Source organism: Ambystoma mexicanum, chromosome 8 (genome assembly GCF_040938575.1).
Source record: "Ambystoma mexicanum isolate Mex_15411 chromosome 8, UKY_AmexF1_1, whole genome shotgun sequence".
In the NCBI taxonomy this organism is placed as follows: Eukaryota; Metazoa; Chordata; class Amphibia; order Caudata; family Ambystomatidae; genus Ambystoma; species Ambystoma mexicanum.
Window position 1 is genome coordinate 1,112,431,683 of NC_090929.1, and position 17,031 is coordinate 1,112,448,713.

At 44.0% G+C, this 17,031-nt stretch overlaps 1 protein-coding gene across 4 annotated transcripts in view; it reads right to left on the reverse strand.

Annotated features, from left to right (window-relative positions):
* The window catches only part of PAOX (polyamine oxidase), a 572,703-nt gene that overhangs the window by 45,199 nt on the left and 510,473 nt on the right, over positions 1 to 17,031 (reverse strand). The window lies entirely within an intron of this gene.

Genomic DNA, 17,031 nt, shown 5'->3' on the forward strand with positions numbered 1-17,031 from the left:
AGCGTTATATTTAACAACAAGGGGGTTTTTAAGTCCTCGCTGACTGTGCTATACTTATAACTATAGGCACATCTCATATGAATCCATTTGAATTAAGTCTGATCAGTACGCAATATTATTAACCAGAGGGACTGTTGACCTTTTAATTAATGACAATCGGGATATTTGAAATGATTTCTGGAATACCACTTTACTCTTTCTACTACAGTACTACTCTTTGTAGGCAATGCCAGTATTGAGCATGAAACTGAAGGTGTATTGAAGCCTTTCACCAATTTAATAAGAGTCACATATTCAAAGGACCTGTTGAATCTAAACCACAGAATCACTATACATCAGTGAGACCTAAATTCTCTGTTATGCTCAGTATAAACCTCTCTCTTTCACTCTCTAGCCAGACGGGCAATGAGGATTCTATTTATTTTTTAAAATATTTCAGAATCATCGATTTAATACTGCCATAAGAAGCTTTTGGATATGGTGGTCACTCCAGACCAAGTGACAACACAGCAATCCCATCAAGGGACTGGAATTTAATGACACCAGTGTGGTAAGCTAGTCGTGATAGCTCACACCTTCATTACTACACCACTAGTGTTGAATGCACTAATCTCCCAAATGCAATTCTTTATCACTTATATTCTGGGTTTGTGAGATCGTCATAACGTTTTCTACAACCTTAACAGACCAATATGCTTAATATTTCGGCCAGCACCGCTTTTGTACGAACACTTACCCACTTCAATCATTTTGTGCTAGGCAGAATGGGCTCACTATTTTCTTTTCAATATTGTGATGCATGGACTTTGGCATGCTCAACATAAGACCGGGTTCAGGTGAATCACAAATGAGACTTACAATTTTAAACCAAATCATTTACTTGCTACTTAATGATTAGATGTATATGTATGAGTATGGTAACCACTGTCCCTTTTCCACTTTGCAAATTCTCATTTCTCCCCCAAACTACTTGCTTCAACCGGACTGCATTCCTCCGTCTTTGACCTGACGTGTGACACTATATGGTATGTTTTTTCTACTTATAATAATTGGATCTAACATAACATTTACTCATTTTGGATATTCTTTATATTTTGTAATGTAATGTGAACTGTGTGCTGCACTACTTTGCTGTTGATTTTCTGTTATAAATGAATTGTGCACAATGTCAATACATGAGTACAGCCTTGAAAACGACCAGGGGGTCGAAACACGTGTTTCTGTCCACAATCTGAAGAATAAAACATCTTTACTAATCATCTGAATTATTGCAGTGTTATAATCTTTACATCAGTGGACTTTCTCCCAACCTTGGGGGTGCCAACAGCGTGAGATACCTTCCCATACCCAATTTCTGTAGATCTAGAATGAAGTTGGTGGGAACAATATGAGGGGTAGGTCACTGCACACTCAGATGGCCTCCCCCTAAGCTATGTTCGAGTAGACGGACACAAAGTCAAGAGTGATCAGAATGTTGTGCTCTGGGTTAAATGGAAACCCCTCTATATCATTGATGACGTCCCTGGTATCAGCCAGGAAAGTGGGTGTAGACATGGCTAATGGTATGAGGAAAAAATCAATGTATTTTCCAATGGGTTACAGTATGGAGTCACATAGGGATACAATGGGTCTCCCAGGTAGATTGGTAAAATTCTTGTGAATTTTGGGTAAAATGTAGAACAATAGGGTTTTAGGATTACTGGGATTGAGAAATCTGAATTCTTTGCGGGGAAAAAAATCCCCTTTCCAAACACACTTTGGTAATGGCAAGTATTTCTTGAGCAAACGTTGTGGAAGGATCTCCTGTGAGGGTTTGGTAGCAACTACGATCATTGAGGATTTTTAAGACTTCCTCATCATAGTTGGATGCATTCATGATAACTATTCCTCCTCCTTTATCAGCGCCTTTTAGGACGAGGTCAGTGTGATCTTTCTTGTTGCTATACTCTCCTGCCAGGACTTTGTGTTTCACTGTTCATCAATGTTAAGGACAAGGGGGTATGTGTCTTCTCCAAGTTCCTCTCGTTTTCAACTTTACAATGTTACTCGTTTTCACAGTGACTGAAAGTAATTCAACGAAGGGCCCTTTGCTCCCCCACTTTGGTCATTTAATTCACTCTTTCAGTCTCTGTATTTCAGCCCCAGCTTCCCATCCCTCGACCATGGGTTCAGCGGTATTGGTTGTTCCTTCTTTTTGCTGCCGCTCCCATTCGGGTGCTCTTCACTGCTTCTGTGGTGCTCGGGAGACTTTTCACCGACAGCGGCCTTGAGCGTCCCCGCTCTCCAGTCCGGAACCAAGCCCAACTCTGCTTTCTGTTCCCGCCACGTCTCTCTCTCTCTCTCTCTCTCTCCATGGCAGCTCTGCTGGCTACCAGCAATGCTCTCGTGAGCAGCTGGTACAGAGCCAGCTCATTGGCTTCTCTTCTCCTTGCTGGCGGACTTCTCCGGTCATGGCCTTGAGTTCCGCATTGCCTGGCACGCCTGCCTCCGGGTCTCAAGTCAGTTCCTGGAGAAGATCTCCCATTGCTCTCAGCTGTTCTATTTTTAAACTCTCGCTTACATGAAGGGAGATGCTCGGAGCCAATCGCTTTTCCCCTAACACTAGACTGCTCACCTTTGGTTCATTCTAGTGATCTTCATTTCGACTGTCCGCTTTCCTGTCTCAGTCTTTCTTACTCTGTTTGCCACAGAATATGAGAGGATATTGTCAGCAGACTTTACCGGTTGTTGAGGGATTTTTACAGTATGCCAACAAAGCATGAGGAATGTAGGGGGTATTCCTAAAAGCAAAAGGGGATACCAGGTCTCATATGATGATGCCTGTCCGTCCCCTTGAGGGTCTCCTCCCCCTCCTTTGATCCTCCCTCCAATAGCCACCTCTAGGGTCAGGACCAGGTAGTGGCTGCCGTCCCCTGGCCACTTGAGAGGCTACCTCTGGGAAACAAGTGAAAGCATCATTAGATTCATCACACAGGTATAACTAGTCCTATTTTTGGTCTTTTCAGAACTTGTCTTAGTGTTTGCCAGATCATATAAAGTGATTTCTTGTGTTAAAGATTTTCTTTTTGCGCCTTTCCATCGATAGATTTCTGTGAAATCTCATTCTTTTTGCTTTGTTTTGGAACCTGTCTTGACTTTTTGAAGGGTAGTAAAACCCTTGGTTTGTCTTCCCTATTTTTAACACTGTGCATACCACATTACAGTGCAGTGAAATTAGGATACTTTGTATAACTTTTGGGTTTTTGGTTACTTTTTATATATGTGGCTAAAACAAGCTGGTGGCAACAGTGATTTTTACCATTTTGTAACATTTGACTTGTGCACTTTTGCATTTACTGCAAAAGGCTAATAACGTTTGCTAGCACCCAAAGATGGCAGTTCCACAATGTGTTTAGCCCTATTGTAGTTTGGCCTTCTTCCTGCCCTCTCAGATCAGGAAATCCGATATATGGTCTTCCCTTGCTCGGGAAAGCTGCTGCTTTTGTGGGCTACTGACCCTTTGGGTGTGTGTGCCAGAGGAGGGAGCTGGGACTGTCTGGTCCCAGTCCACATTTCCCAGTGCAGGAAAGTCTGGTGCTGGGCAGATAATAATTTAGCATTTATATAGCGCTACGAACCCTCAGGTATCTGAGCGCTGCTTATTACTACCCACGGTGTGGGGTGCTAATTTATCGACCTCGGAAGGATGAAAGGCAGAGTTTGGCCCTGCCAGGATTCGAATCTGCGTCAGCAGGCTCTACACAGATGTCAAAGCGAGCACTCTACTCGCTGTGCTATCCGACCGGCAGATGTAGAAACCAGAAATTGTCCAGGATTGGACAACCACTGGCTGTTTGCAGGTGGCAGATACTTACCCTTGGTGGGCTTGAACATTCTTTCAGCCCTAAATCTGGATAAAAGGAGGACTCCTGCAGCCATTCTTTCAGATCTACGTTGGAGCCAAGATTCCCACGAAGAAGAGCAGCCCACTGATGACGGCTCCTGCAGCTGAGCAGCATCAACTCCAGTGAATGCCCCGGTGAAGCCCTGCCGACTGATCTCAGAACAAGACCCTTGTCTGTGCTTCGACCCTTCGACTAGTTGGACCAACTAGTCTCAACTCCTGCTCGAGGATCCGTGACCAGAGTCTTTGCAAGTGTACCTAGACTACCCATTGGGCTGACCAGCTCCCTCCCATGTCACCTCACTACAACCGTCATGGTTCTGAGTTCAGCCTTGGAACTTGGTGGGTTCTCAGCTTGTGCCATAGGTCGCTTGCTCCTGCAAAATTCCATTTTCTATCTTCAATGGAGACTACTTTTGTGTTTCTGAAGGATCACCTGTCGCCGTCTGATCGTAGTGGCCATCGCTGGAACCCAGCAGTATGTATATTGTTTCACCAAGATGCTGCACACAATCAGCAGGCGGCGGCACTCCTTCGTAGATGTCAAGAATCCACACAGACAACTATATTCTCTGCACAAGGTTCTTTAATAAGTACACAGTGGACAAGGGTGGACAGAGAAAAGACACACAACGCGTTTCACCCTGGCGGGCTTCCGTCAGATTGTACAGATTACAGTGTTTCTGGTGTTTTACCATCTGTTAGGCACATAGTCCTTTTGCTGTTTCCATCATCTAGTGCACCATATTGTTCCTTCAACTAAGGTAAATGTGGCTGCCATGTTGGTACATGCTTCAATACATTCCCCTTTGTATCAGCCAATGATTGAGACAATATTGTAAAGTCTATGTTTTTACATACATTTGCAAATATATAGAGGGGGAAAATAGAAGATGTATAAATATATAATTTATACTGAGAAATGCAGCTCGCTCAGTTATAGAAACAAAAGTACTTCACTGCTATTGTGGTTCAAAGCCTCTTCATATGATGGTTTAATACATTAGAGACATCGCTCAGAATGTCTGGCGCAGAACCACTACCTATTGTTATATCATATAAAGTGCATCATGCATTGATAGCCCTGTTTATTAAGGACATTTTAGTAAAGTGCTTGGATCGGGGAAGTACTATATATATATAATCTATCGGGTAAGTACTATATATATACGTCGAAAGGGCGTGCCAGTAATACTATCCCTAGTGTGCCATCCACTGTACCCATGATCCCTCACGCATCGAGTTCCCGCAGATTGTTATTTTTCGGACATGAGGTGTAGTGCGAGTACAGTTGTATCCAAGCAGATACGTATTAGACAAGCTCATAAGCATCCATGCTCCTTCTCTCAGAGGGGAGGAAAGGTGGGTTGCATGTGAATCTAAGCAGATACAAGCATTAGAAATTCGATTATGGTGAGTAATGTATCCGTTCTGAGGCTTGTGGAATCTGCTTAGATCACATGCTGTGCGTAGATTAGCGAGTAGTGGAAGAAGGAGGTGGGATGTGAGAAGGTTCATGAGCGAATAAATATCTTAGAGCCGCTTGTCCCACTTGTGTATCTGTCTTGGAATGAGTGTCAATGTAGTAGTGCTGAGTGAAAGTATGTATAGAGCTCAATGTAGCTGCTTTGCAAATCCTGTCGAAGGGGACATTTGCAATGAAAGCCAGAGTGGCTTCAGTACCTTTTGTGGAGTGGGCCCTTGGCATAAAAGGCAGTGTCTTATTTGATGGGGAATAGCACAGTTGGATACATCTGAATATCCACCTAGAGATGGCATTCTAGAGATGCAATCTCCTTCTCTGCCTGGCGCTATGGAGACAAACAGTTGATCTGTCTTTCTTAGCGGTCTGGTCTTGTCCACATAGTAGAGGACCGCCCTCCTCAAATCTAGTGTGTGGAGTTTTACCTCAGCAGAGCTTTTGGGTTCCTGGAAGAAAGCCGGTAGCTCAATAGACTGGTTTACATGGAATATTTAAATGAATTTAGGTGAGAACCTAGGGTGAGTGCGTAAAACCAGTTTGTCCTTATGTATAGTAAAGAAAGGATCCTGCACTGACAGAGCTTGGATTTCACTGACCCTTCTTATGGAAGTGATGGCTACTAAGAAGGCAGTGTTATAGGTTCGGTGTGTGAGACTTGACTCGTGCATAGGCTCAAAGGGGGGTCCCATGAGTTTAGCGAGTACCACATTAAGGTCCCAACCTGGCGGTGGGTTAGAAATTGGAGGGTGGAGTCTCTTTACCCCTCCCATAAATGCTTTGATGACTGGTAACTTCCACCATGAGACCTTGTTATGGGAAGTGGTGTAGGCTGACAAAGCCGCCAGGTGTACTTTTAGTGAGTTGAACACTAACCCTGCATCCAGTTAGTGGAGCATATAGGTTAGAATGTTTAAAGGAGTACAATCAATGGGGTTGATTTGCTTATTCTGGCACCAAATTACAAATTGTTTCCATTTATCATGGTAATAGTGCCTAGTGTTCGGTTCTCTTGATTCTTTCAAGATATCCATACATCTTTGTGGTAGATTGAGATGTCCGAACTCTATGACTTCAGGAGCCATGCTGCCAAGTTCATAGAATGTTGTTGTGGGTGCACTGTTAGTACTCCGTGCTGGGTTAGTAGGTTGTACTGGCACGGGAGTTTGATGGGATCGCACATCGCCAGTCTGTGCAGATGTGGATACCACGGTTGTCTTGCCCACATAGGAGCAACAACGATCAGCGTCATTGGTTCCTTGTGTAACTTGTTCACCACCTTCCTCATGAGAGGAGTCGGGGGGGGAGGGGGGAGCGTAAGCAAAATTCCCTGACCAGTTCATCCATAGGGCGTTCCCCTTGGAGCCTGGCTGGGGGAACCTGGACGCGAAGTCTGGGCATTGACGATTTTCACTTGTGGAAAATACGTCTATAGTTGGGAAACCCCATTGAGAGAAGAGGTGTTCTAGGACTTCTTCATGCAGACGCCACTTGTGTTCCTCTGATAGGGGATCTCTGCTCAATGAGTCTGCTAGAGCGCTGAGTTCCCCTGGAACATGTTGTGATGACAGGAACATTTTCCGTCTGAGTGCCCATTTCCAGATTTTCTGTGCAAGTCTGGATAGATTTGGAGAGCGAGTACCCCGTTTGTTGATATAAAACATTGTTGTGGTGCTGTCCGTCAGGATCTGCACCGACAGGTTTGTTAAATGGGGTTCGAACGCCTGGAGGGCTTTCAATACTGCCAGAAGTTCCAGCACATTAAAGTGGTTCTGAGCTGCAGTGTGAGACCACAGACCCTGGGCTGTGTGGTGAAGGTAGTGAGCCCCCTCACCCTGCCAGTGAGGTATCTGTTATGACCAATGCTTGTATCTGTGGGTCGTAGAAGGGTTTCCCCTTTGTCAGGTTTTCTCTCGTCCACCAGCGAAGATTTTGTACCAGTGTTGGCGAAACGACCACTAGATCGTCCCACTGACCGCTTGCATGAGACCATTGTTTCGCCAACCACTCCTGTATGGGACGCAGGCGCGCGCGAGTAGCCAAGTATATGCAAAATGTCATCATGCCTATTAAACGCATAATTATTATATTATTATTATCATTATTATTATTATCATCACTTTGCGCACCCTTATCTGTTGGCCGGCCTGATATTGTGGTATTTGCTGCAACAAATTCCTTATTCTCTCCTCTGAGGGAAAGACCAATCCTTCCTCTGTGTTTAGGATAGCTCCTAGGAACTGTTTGGAAGTGCTTGGCACTAGGCTTGATTTTTTCTCATTGATTGAGAAGCCCAATTGAAAGAGGAGGTTGATAGTTGTTTGGATGTTTTGTCTGCAAATCAGAGGTGATTCCCCTGTTATGAGCCAGTCGTCCAAGTAAGGGTACACTGGGATTGCCTCCCTGCGCAGGTGCACTGCCACCACCGCCAGTACCTTGGTGAATACCCTTGGAGCCGAGGCTATTCCGAAGGGCAGCACCTTGAATTGGTAGTGCTGGTTCGCTATCTTGAAACGCAAGAATCTTGTGTGCGCTAGGAACATTGAAATATGAAAATAGGCATCTTTCATATCCATTGTTGCCATGTAATCCCCCTTTTTAAGAAGCTGGATTACCTCTTGTAGCATAGTCATGCTGAACTTTTGTGGCTTGACATACTTGTTCGCAGGCCGCAAATCTAATACCGGGCGCATAGTTAGATCTTTTTTTGGCACAAAGAAGTAATTTGAATAAATACCCCTGTTTACGTGGTTGGCTGCGACCACTTCTATGGCGTCCTTTAATAGAAGCGCTGTTATCTCTTGTAGAAGGATCCGCTGATGTTCCTCTGAGTAGACCTTTTGTCTCGGGGGGGTGGTCACAAGGACGTTGAAGTAGTTCTATGCAGTAGCCACCTGCTACCGTGGACAGGACCCATCTGTCCGAGGTGATACCCTCCCATGCGTGGGTGAAGTTGGAAATGCATCCTCCTACTAGAGATGCATGTGAGGGGACCTGGAGCGGAACGTCACTTGCTTTGTGGTGGGGTGCCACCTCGAGCTGGGCCCCTGACCCGATTACCACGACTTCTACATTGTCCTCGTGGATAGCCCTGAAAGGCTTGCCCTTGGTTGTTGCCATAGGAACCTGAGCCTTGGTTGTATCCCGATCCCCTCTGAGAATTTTGCCCCGAAAGCGGCGAAAATTACTGTTACCTCTTTGCCCCCTGGGCTTGTTTGTGAGTTGACCTAAGGATTTTAGAGTGTCGTACTCATCCTTTGCTGTCTTAAGTTTGTCTTCTACAGATTTGCCTAAGAGCACATCAGGTTCCACTGTCATATTTATTACGTTGGCCTGTGTTTCTGGCCTGAAGCCTGATTGGCGAAGCCATGCGTGCCTCTTTATAATAGTGCCCTCTGTGATGACTCTCCCTGCATTGTCAGCCGCGTCGAAATTTGACTTGAGGAGACAAGTAGATACAGCTCTTCCGTCTGCTGCCACCTGAGCTAGTTGAGATTTAAGTGGCTCAGGTGCTGATGAGAGTAACGCGGAAACTTCCTCCCACTTAGGGCAGTTGTAACTTGCCAAAAGTGTAGCATTGTTAGCAATTCTTGTCTGGTAGGCTGCAGAAGAGGCAACTTTTTTGCCCATTGCATATCTTCTTGCTCTCCTTATCCGGAGGAGCCTCAGAGGAAGCAAGGGGTGTGCCTGCTCTCTTTCGTGTGGTGGTAACAACCAAAGAGTCTGCTTTTAACTGGCCTCTTATGTGTAAGGGGTCTAAAGGTGCAGGTCCGAACAGTTTTTCCACACGCGAGTTAATGGCCCGTGTGAGATTAGGTTCCTCCAAAGAAGGATGGATTCTACGTTGCACAGATTTTAGCAGTGGGATAAACTGCCCTACTGTCTTTTTGTCTCCCAATAATTGTTCAGCGACGTCTCTGTGTTCCTGTACCTCCTGTGTGTAAATGCGGAAGGGTTCTGACACTTTGGCTAACACTTTGTTGAGGAGGGGTTGATTGTCTACAGTGGAATCTACCACTGGAGGGTCCTGATTAATAGGAGAATCTATGGAATACATGTTCGTCTCCTGGTCTGGGTCCTCATCGTCCCTATAATAAAGTTTGTCTGTGTCCTAATCAATAAGTTGAGGGTCAGATGTTTCCACAAATGAAAGATCGTCCTGGTCTTCTGGATCTATTTCAGGGTCATATAGATCTATAATTTTGCCCTGTGCGGGGACATCAGAGCGAGCCCTCTTAGTAGGGGGTTGAGAGGCAGAGGGTTGAGAGCCAGAAGAGGCTGAGGTGAGAGGGATGGATTGACAATTTCGAAGGTAATCTGGATTTTTTTCTAAGAAATTCGCCATAAAGGTCATTCTTCGCATAACTATCAACATCCAGCGAAGACCATTCCTTTGAACATGGGATTACAATGTCGGGAATACCCATATCTTCATTAGTAGGAGGTATAAGCTTTGGCCTAGAGTCTTCAGGTTGCTCTATGAGCTTGGATAAAATTCACTTTTGTGAAGACCTGTCCCTAGTAGGACTCTTGTCCCTATGAGGGGTCTTAGAGGATTTTTTATGGTGTTTTTCCCCACCCTGGGGCCCATAGGAGTGTGTAACAGACTTTTTGGGACCTGACGTCTTACTAGATGAACGTCGAACTTCGAGTGTGGGTGCCGAAGCTTTGTCCGCAGACGAACAACCTTCAGAAAGTGTTTTTGTGCGACACCCTTGCCGTCTTTCGACTTCTTAGCCCTGTCGTGTAGCAACCTTGAACGAGATTGCCCAGAGGACCGGGACTCAGTGGACCGTTCACAGGATGTCGAACGTTTTCGAGCATTCGACTCATCTGTCTGGGAGATATACGTTTTGTGGTGTGTACTTTTGTAGCCCTGCCGCTGCCGGGTGTAGTCCCCACAACACGGCCGCCGGCCTTTCCTACGGGGTCTGGGGCCTGCGCTTGAGTAGCTGAAGCTACTCCGTTGCCCTTGCTGTCCGAAAGTGCGGCGTCGCTGCCATCGCTGAAGGCTCCTTCTACCTCCATGGCCTCGAGTTGCCTGCTATAGTGGGCCAGCGCTTAGTGGAAGGGTCCTTCAACATCTTAAGCCTGAGGAGCCTGCACGTTCGACAAGATGTTTCGACGTGGTCTCTCGGGAGACACAAGTTGCAAACTAAATGTTTGTACACCCAGGGGGATTTACGGTTACACCTAGGGCAAAACTTAAATGGTGTGTTTTCCATAATTAGGTTAAGGAGATGGCAGCCGGGTGAACAAAGTGTAGGAAGGGGTGAATATGCATTCTAAAATGGCCTCCTAACAATGGCCTCCCACCTCTCTCCCTACTGTCTGGGCCGAGGCCCGGGGCAGCCGTCCAATGGTCTGCAATGGCAGTATTCTTTCTCTTTCCTCGGTGTGGTGTTAAGGCAGTCGATGAAAGGATAGAAAGAAAAACGATCGTAATTACACAAAGTCAATGGCTTATCGCCGAAAGGAACTCCGCTATACGCATCCGTCTAGCATGGCGGAAAAAAACAATCTGAGGGACCTCGACGTGTGAAGGATCATGGGTACAGTGGACGTCGCACTAGGGATAGTATTACTGGCACGCCCTGTCGACGTCCCTTTTCGAGTTTCAAAAACAAAAACTGTAATACTCCGCAGCTTCCACTAGATCAGCTTCCACTAAATGTCGGCATATGCACAGCATGTGATCTAAGCAGATTCCACAAGCCTCAGAAATATATATTATATATATATATGAGATATGGCTTTTGATTGCTATACTTACCTGTGATTTTCATCTTCTAGTGTGTTCCTAAATGCCTAATAAATTACTGCTTTTTTGTAAACAGATTGCCTAACTTGAATTATTGAGTGTTGCCCTGTGTGGATTGTCTGTAGCTCTAGGCCACTCTCTCTCACTCCTGGAGACTAAGCCTTGACCGCTCATCCACCTACTTCGATTGGGTTTTGGCTAATCTCTGTGTCTCCCCCATTCACTGCAACTAGGGTGCCCCTAAAGTATTCCCCCCAAGGCTGACTAGAACGTCATCCTAAAAATGAGCCAGAATGTTTCTGCTGTGATTGGGAGAGCAGAAAAAATAAAAGGGAACCGACATAAATAGTTAAAGTTCATGTAATGTATTCATCCTTGCCAAGAGATTTCCAATCTTTGCCAACAATTTACATCCCTGTGTAAAGAATCAAACATTAGAGGGATGGTGTGGTTATATCACTTGTGAAATCGTTTAGTTGTAGCTATATAGACTGCTAAATAATTTAATACGGACTTGGCCTACAGAACTCCATATCACTGATGCAAAACATGAATGTCCCATTTTCGAGCAGAAATATTGAAACCAATGATAATGTCCTGTTGATTTGCAATCCTGCGACTACATTCAATCGATCTACATCATCAAGTTTTTCAGGCATTGACCAGCGGGAGTTACCAATGAAGAGAAAGTCATCTGCTTAAAGGACAATTTTTTGTTGTTTTGAGTGCCCAAAAAAGCCTTGAATTGTCTTATTATCGAAAGGTTTAGGGCTCCAACATAAGGGCAAATAGAGGACATAATGGTCAGCTTTGATGGGTACCCCTTTGGAGTGGGATTGATTTAGATAACACTATTAATTTAAATGTTGGTGTTAGGAGCCTGGAAGTTGGCCAAAAAACAATCAAATCATGTATAGTTCAAATATAAATTTCAACCTGACTTGGAGAAACAACCTTTTTACTTGATCCAAAACTGTCCCTGCATCACATGAAAAGAGAGCTAAGGAAACACTCTGCACTGTAGCACTTTCTATAGCATTAATTACTCTGAAGAATGGTATCTCTCTTCTGGCATTCTGAGATAAATGTCATGCACTGCAGTAGGCGCTGGTCTTGCATTTATAAGTGATATCTTCATCCTTGCAGGCTTCTGGGGGATACACGCCAACACCAAGATGGCGCCAGCTAGACGTCTCGCATGATGACATCATTAAAGATGGGGCAGGCTGTTGCTGATGCATCCTGCACTTGATCGCTGGCATTTAACGGGTGAGTTCCTTGAAATGGCGCGTCTTAGCGCTCTTTGCAGTCTTCGGCCCTGCTGTCCTGGTGTCTCTTCTGTTCCTGCTTATTGTTGCTTCCCAGGTACCCTGCTGTTCCTCGTGCCTTCTCCTGTGTTGTTCGTTCCCTTGCCTCATCAAGCCAGTTGCTGGCTTCAATGCTTTGGAATACTCCTTTTGCCTGCTACAATTCTCCCTGGAGTTCCTCAGCTGCTGCAGCATCAACATCCATCTGCCAAAGGTTTTCTTGCCCACAAGGGCTTTTCCTTGAATATAGCTCCAATGGTCACTTGTTCACTAGTTTCACTTTCTGAGAACATAGTGGCTTTCGGAAGAGATCAGCCTTTCCAATACTACACAGATATACAAAATACAATCCTGTTAACTCATAAATCTTCTAAAATAAAAATAAAAAATTAATCAATATTTTCTTTCTTAAAACATAACATAAAATAAAATTCCTCTTCAATTGTCACAAAACAATGGCACATATAAGATTACACCAATCATAATATGGTCACCATTTGTTCTCAGTCCGAAATTCTATCCAATTTTAGACTCTGCAGAAAATTGACAGCTGCTATTTGAATTGGCATATATGAGGAACATAAAATATAGGTCCAACACTGACGCGGATCCAGTGACACTAAATATTTACAATGTTGTGCAAACTGAGTCTCTCTTGCGCTCATTGGGGCCGAATACTCTGTTATCAGGTGTTCTTAAGTGTCTTTCACTTCCAATTTAGAACAAAATCGGCAGTAAATGTTTTGCATCGTGATCAATTTCTGCTTGCCCTGTACTTCTCTTGTTGGCCAGAGATTAAACATAGACGCTATATGGCTGATCGACAAGCTAGAGAAGGCGATTTGACATGGTACTGTGCTAGTATACAAGCTTTTTTAGGTGGAAATCTGCATAAATCACCACCCGTGTATTGCAAGCACAGTTCTCGGGTCTTAATCCAATCTGCACCATATATCATATCCTTTGCCTTGTCAGGATTGGAGATCAGCATCTCAATTGATACATCAGCATTAACTAAAATTCGGTACACCTCTCTTGTCCATGTCCACACACAAGCATGTTGAGATGAGAACAAATAATTAGCTAGTGTTTTCAAGGTGACATTCAGTTCCGTTGAAATCAGACACTTTCGGAACAAGGCACAGAGGCGCCAATGGTAGAAAGCGTGGAGAGAAATTAGACCCAGTTCATACCGGATCCATGATCCTGGTATACATTCGGGTAAATGAAGGATTTGCTTCCAAAATTTTGCTTCCCATTTATCAAATTGGAGATTCGGTTTAAATGTCCACGTTTCAAGACCATATAATAGACACGGGACTGTTTTCTGATACCAATAGTTTAACGCTGGCTTAATTGAAAATTTGCCATAGCGATACATCATAATTTTTGTTTGGGAAATCGCTGTATCCAAGTTGCACTTCACACGCTCTACCTGACCTTTGGCATGAACACAACCTTCAAATATCATGCCCAGGTAAATGTACTGTGATACTATAATCAATGGTCTATGATTAATTGACCATTTATATGTTTGATGACCAGATCTTTTTGGAGAATATATAACAATCTGAGTTTTCTCTGTGTTTATCTTCAATTCATTTTTCTCAATATAATCATTAAATGCTGATAATTTTTCTAAGCCCACTTGGGTTTTCAAGATTAACACAAGATCATCCGCATACATCAAGGTTTTAACTGAGTGGCCATTAAGTTTAGGTGCGTCTGAGATGACAGTTTCAAATATGTATCTAGCATCTTGCATAAAGTAGTTGAATATTGCGGAGGACAGAAGACACCCTTGCTTTAGGCCACGGGCTGTCGGTATCACTTCTGACAATATTCCATCTAGTGTCAGCCGGATACGAGTAGAAGTGTCAGAATGCAATGCATAGATTATGTCACATAAGGAGGCCGGGCACTGATCTCTAATTAGTTTAGACAGGAGAATCACTCGTGAGATGGAATCTAACACCGAGTGTAAGTCTACAAATGCAAAGTAGACTGCTTGTTTTGTTGCCTGACATTGTGCTTTTATGGCATTTAGGCACATCAGATTGATGTTTGTTCCCATGCCAGCAACAAAACCCGTCTGCTGTAGATCACACAGATCATTTTTAAGCATCCATGCATTAAAATCACAGAGAATCAACCTTGTGAAAATTTTGCCCGGTGCATCTAGCAATGCAATTGGTTGGTAGTTTTGAGGGAGACTAAGAACTCCCTTTTTAAAGATTAGTATTATCACAGACGTCTTCCATGACAAAGGGACAGTACGTGAATTTACTGCCAACTTGAAAATCTTGTCTAAGAACAACGCCCATTCATAAGAATTGGTTTTAAGCATTAAATTATTCAGGCCATCAGTCCTTGCGGCCCTAGATGAACTGGCTTTCTTTATTAGATCTTCAATGATACTTGGCGAAAAGTCTACTGTCCAAGAATTTAGTGATTGTTGGACGTAAAACAGCTCATCATATCAGATATCATCATAAAGGTCAGAATAGTAATTAACCCATTGCTGTTCGTGTACACCATTCAGCTGTGCATCATCCGCCTGTGTGTGGTATGAGTGGTTGTTGAGTAATTGCCACATTTCAGCCGAATTTTGTATTGGCCATAGTCCTCGCCATCTTTTCACTATCTTTTTGAAACTTAAGGGCTTTCTTTCCCTTTAGCCAGTTCTTATATCGGCATTTGGCAGTTTTTAATTCTTGCCGGCACGATTGGGTTTGCGACGCCATGATGGCTTTCCTTTTTTTCTTATATTCAGCTCGTTTAATTTGAATCTCTTAGTCAAAGACATGCATATGTTTAATTCTATTTTTATTTGGGATAGTGATTGTGTTTGTGAATGGCACTAATAAATCAGTGTATTGGACAGGAGACTCGGCTATAGCATTATTCTCCACTGTTCACCTATATGCTGCTATTTTTGTGTCATTCCACCGGAATCTTATCCTCGAGGGATTAACAACCAAACATTGTGTGAATCCCCGTTTGATGGTCTGAGAAGAGATCCAGGCAATGTAAGGATAATAAATTATGATCACTGTACTGATGTTCGAAAATGTCCAACTTCTGAACTTTCTGTAGTATGCTCTCGTCAACGTATATATAATCAATGATACTGACACTACTCTCTCTATGCCATGTTGGATGTGCAGGGATGTCTCCTGGAACTGCCCCATTTACCATGTGAACCTTTCATTCTGCCATAAAAGGGGCCCATCTATGCACCTCCTTTGTTGCACGCTTGTCATTCCAACAATCTAGAGTCAAGTCTCCCATGATGACTGTTTGTGTAATGTCTGGGCTCGTGTATATAAGTATTCTAATTAGGCCTGCATAAAAGGCCTCATTCACCATGCCAGCCGTGTTTCGATATAAGTTCACCAGAGCTATTGTCTGCTGACTGATAGTGATCTTAACTAGCTGAATGTAAGCGCTCTCTGCAGCCCAGGCTGAGTTAGAGTATCCCATCTTCAAGTTGTCTGCCACTAATAGTCCAGAGGATGCTCTTCCTCAGCCGGGAATTGCTGGTAATAATATAATTTGTTAATTGTCCCAAACCGGTGTGGTTGTGAGCCACGTTTCTTGCAGTACTATGATATGGTATGTTGTGGCCAAGCTTTTAATTGATGTTTGTAAGTGCGAGTGGAACCTAGTGTTCCAACTCACTATTTTTAAGACCAGCGCTACAGCTTGCATTGATGGTTAAGTGTCTAGAGTGTGAGGGGCCAACGCCCACCTACCACTTTCTGTCTGAGAACTTAGGTATATATTTGGTTTAGGATTCTTGAGCGAAAAGGAATCACATCCCAAACAGCCTCATTTTAGACTGCCAAATAGTATTCAGCACAACTCCAGAGGGGACCCATAGTCTTACCACCGCTCGCAAGGAGTCCGAGACAAAGTCAATTTGGTCAATGTCTCGTGTTGTAACATCTTCTAATTCGACCACATCGCTAAATATATTCAGGACGCTTCTCCTATTAAGATCATAGGACTTAAAGTTTCCTTCTCTACACTTCATGATGAGAGTGTGACAAGGTGAATTCACAGGATGTGCATGTCGCAAGAGACTATGGTTAGTTGGCTCAGTATTGACACTATTAATTTGCTGTTTGCCTGTCTTCACTGTTCGACTATAATTCAAGGGGCAATCCATTGGAATTGCGGCTCAACCTGGCTTCAGAGTTATTTCCTTGGAAGATCTAGTGTCGCACACTGAGTGGCAGCAGGTGCTTAGATGTCATTCAGGACTTAAAGGACCTCGCGACGTAAGTGAGTGAGCTGGACCTTGGTAATCGTTTTAGCAAGTAGGTAACAACTTTTTTCAAATTTGCCATCAACAATGCAATCGTATTACCTGGTTCACTTCCCAGGGCAGATGTTAAGGGTTGAGGAGGTTGGAAAGTTACTGCTTTTCTAGCCGTTGCATCGCTTTCCAAACTCTTCTCAGGACCCTCCGCCTGTTGAATTATCTGAAGGAGGTTGTTTAGCGGCAAATATGGAAGTGGCGGCTGAGTCGTTTCTTGCCGACTGTATGTCGCATTGCCATTATCATCTGAACCGCCCTCTGCCACACTTTTGGCCA